Raw genomic sequence first — 4,124 nt, forward strand, 5'->3', positions numbered from 1 at the left:
GGAGCACCCGGAGGAAACCCACGCAAACACGGGGAAAACATACAAACTCCTCACAGATAAGGTCATGGTTGGGAATTGAACTCATGACCCCAGTGCTGTAAGGCAGAAGTGCTAACCACTTAGCCACCGTGCTGCCCTGAATGCAGCTCCCACTCTCACCATCTGCCATGACACTTAAGATTCTGTCTCTGAATGTGAATGGACTTAATGTTCCGCAGAAACATACAATGACAATGCAACATTTTAAACATCTTAGTGCGCATATCATTCTACTCCCAAGAAACTCATTTTGCCCATTCACATCCAGGTCTTACAAATGGAATCTATAAACAAGGGGAGGTAGTAATAATCCCGGCGCAAGAAAAAATTACGGACAATTCCCGACATGAAAATCCTGAAACCGAAGAAATCCCGAAGGAAAAAATACTTACAAGGAAGATTGGCTGACGTCTAAAAATCCCTCACATATAAAATACTTACACGGAATATATACTTACACCGAAAATCCCTACATCTAAAAATAATTACAAGGAAGATTGGCTGACGCATGAAAATCCCTCATATCTAAAATACTTACACGGAATATATACTTACACAAAAAAAACGAAACGGATATGAATAACATTGTAGGCATACTTGTGTGGGCAGGTGCAATATACATTACATAGTAGCCATAAAATTGTGGCCGGGATATGCATAACATTGTAGGCATACTTTTGTGGGCGGGCACGATATAAATTACATTGTCGCCATAATATTTGGGGCGGGATATAGATTTAATTGCCGCCATTTACATTATATTTGTAGGGATTTATAAATTGTGTGTCGGGATTTTTATCTTGTAAGTATTTCATACGTTATATTTTGTAAGTATTTGGTGTTTGTAAGGAATAATTCCATGTAAGTATTTCTGGTGTCGATATTTATTCCATAAGGAATATCTATCTTTTCATCTTTTTTCTTGATTTCTTAAGTGTAAGTATTCTAGTTGTGTAAATATTTTAAGTGTAAGTCAGGATTTTCAGCGTAAGTATTTTATACATGGAGGGATAAATCTGTAAGGATATGTTCCGTCGGGATTTGTTCCATCTGGAATACTTACCGCACCCATATACAAGCCTACTATTCTAATTTTGATCGAAAAGCCAGAGGCACAGCTATTTTAATTCACCATTCTGTCCCCTTCACTTTAGACTCCACAATTCTGGAACATCAGGGCAGATACATAATCCTCATTGGAATAATTTCCTAGCTTCCTGTCACAGTAGTCTCAATTTACGCCCCCAACATGGGACAGGAGCCCTTCTTTGACAAATTCTTCAACAAGCTCCATCTGACTTCTAAGGCCATATAATACTAGGTGGGGATTTCAACACCATACTTGATTTAAACTTAGACATATCTCACTCTTCCACTATACAGTGGCAGCAGGTAGAGCCAGGGTTGCATGAGAACAAATACTGGAAGCAGATAGTCTAAAACACAGGCTCAAAACAAGAACAATTAACAATGACCAGCAATGTGCATGGTGAGGTGCAGGGATAAATAGTCAGGAAAGCAAGTGCAGGTTATCCAGCAGGGGAATGAGATTAATTCCCGCAGGTGAGGGGAATATGTCCAACATCATAACAGCATAACACCTCTGGTAACACAGAGGTACTGCAGGCCTGATACAGAATAAGTCCAAACACAAAACCGCATACAAGACTGGGTTTAAATTGAGGTGGACTTACTGCACATATATTCCCTATTCCCTGGACCGGCTGGACTCTAAAGACCTACTCCCACTGCCCCTACATTTGATGCGTCTATCTGCACGACAAATTCATTTTTAAAATCAGGAGTGATTAAAACGGGTTGGGTGCACAATGCTACCTTCAATGTCTGAAAAGCTTTTTCTGTCTCAGGATTTCATTTAATTACAACTAACTTTTTACCCTTGCTAAGGTCAGTCAACAGGACAGCAGTAGTGGAAAAATTGAGATTTTCAATAACAGCCTGTGATTCCCCAAAATGCTTGCACCTGCTTCTTATTTAAGGGTCGTGGTAATTTTTGTGTTGCCTCAATTTTATTAAGTTGGGGTTTTATCACACCTTTGCTTATGGTGTACCCAAGTACATCACCTCTTCCATGCCCAAGTTACACTTTTTCAGTTGGCTGTTAACCCTGCCCCAAGGATGGAGTCTCAACACTGCTTGTACCCTGGGTAAGTGAGACTGCAAATCAGGACTAAGGATGACTACATCATCAAGGTAAGCCGCAACATATTCCCTCTATGGGACCTTAGAAATTTTATTCATCATTCGTTGAAGTGTGGTGGGTGCCCCATGTAACCCAAATGGTAACCTCTTATACTGAAACAGACCCTCAGAAGCAGAAAAGGTTGTCTTTTCTTTTGCTCTGTCTGTCAAAGGTACTTGCCAGTACCCTTTGGGTAGGTTTAGAGAGGTTAAACACCATGCTGTCCCAAGCTTTTCAAAAAGCTCATTCATATGAGGCATTGGGTATGCATCAAAATTAAGACACCTTATTTCGTTTTCGGAAGTTATTGTAGAAGTGTAAGGTTTCGGAAGGAGCACAATGGGACGTGACCATTCACTATGTGATTCTTCAATTACACCCAATTCCAACATTTTTTAAATGACCTTAGATACTAATTTCCGTTGGGCCTCTGGTATTCTATAAGGTTTTAAATTGAGCTTAAACCCGGTTCAGTGACTATGCCATGTTTAATAACTGTTCATTTACCAGGTATATCCAAAAACAAGTCTCTGATTCTTATATCTCTGTAGCATCATGCTGTGAGTGTTTGAGAGATTTTCAGCTACTATTACTTCCAGAACCAGAGGTATAGTGGTTAGATGCCCTTCAGTTATGTAGCCATGAGCCAGGTCTAACACCATTCTTCTATATACCCTGGGAACTGTTAGCTGTTCCACAATATCCTCTTCCTTTTTAGACATTCAATACAATAACCCGCAACTCATTGCCATGTGATGGTATCACAACCTACTATCTGGCCTTACTGAGATTCCATCAACCACTTTTACATTTTCTCTAGCCTTTATCAGAGTGGGGTCTTTTAACTGTTCTGAGGCAAAAATATATTTTCCCACTTCAAAGTCCGACATACAGTCAACTGGTTCAACAACATTTCCTACTTCAGTAGGAGGTAAATTATTCTGTGCTCCACTGCTGCTCTCATCATTTTTTGACTCCCCAATCATACTTGAGAAAGGGAACACTTCAAACTCACAATATACAGTATATATACCGATCAGTCAGAACATTAAAACCACTGGCAAGTGAAGTGAATAACATTGGTTATCTCCTTACAATGGCACCTGTCAAGGGATATATTAGGTAGCAAGTGAACAGTCAGTTCTTGAAGTAGATGTGTTGGAAGCAGGAAAAATGGGAAAGTGACTTTGACAAAGCTTTGAGAAAGTCCTGGGCACAACAGGACAAAACATGTCATCTAGGATCCACAGGATGCAGAATTCCTTCCCTCTGTCTACCTGACAAGTACTGTAGATGAAGCAGAACTAATATTTCCCCTCTCTGTTCTTCGTCAGACATATTTTGATAAAGCACATCAAGTGTACGGCCGAAAAAGGTGGAAAGGTATTCTGTTCCCAGTTAGGGATAGAGTCCGATATCGCTTTCTGTTTGCATGGTGATATTAAGTTCCTCCGTAAGGCTGTTTTTGACTTCATATACCGGTAAAAAGTCTTTCAATAACTTTATTTGGGAATTAGGACTATTCTTTGTCACCTCATGAAAAAGATAAGAACGAGTTGAAGAAAATGTAATATTTATGTGATGGGTTATAACGGTTAATAGGAACATTATTCTCTCTATTTGGAATTGGGACCTGCTATTGAGTACTAGATATGGGCGGGCTCGGTTCCCCGAGATCAGAATTTAGGGTATCCGAGTACCGAGCCGAGTACGCTCGGTACTCTCCCGCCCATTAGGTTTCGAAATCGAGGCAAAACGTCATCATGATGTATTAGTTTTTCTGAGCTCGGATCTCGCGAGATTTAAAAAGCATAAATATCAGCCTCCACAGCAATCCATCGCCATTTGACAGGGAGAGAGCAGGGTTAGGTCACACTGGCTA

Source organism: Mixophyes fleayi, chromosome 2 (assembly GCF_038048845.1).
Source record: "Mixophyes fleayi isolate aMixFle1 chromosome 2, aMixFle1.hap1, whole genome shotgun sequence".
Classification (NCBI taxonomy): Eukaryota; Metazoa; Chordata; class Amphibia; order Anura; family Limnodynastidae; genus Mixophyes; species Mixophyes fleayi.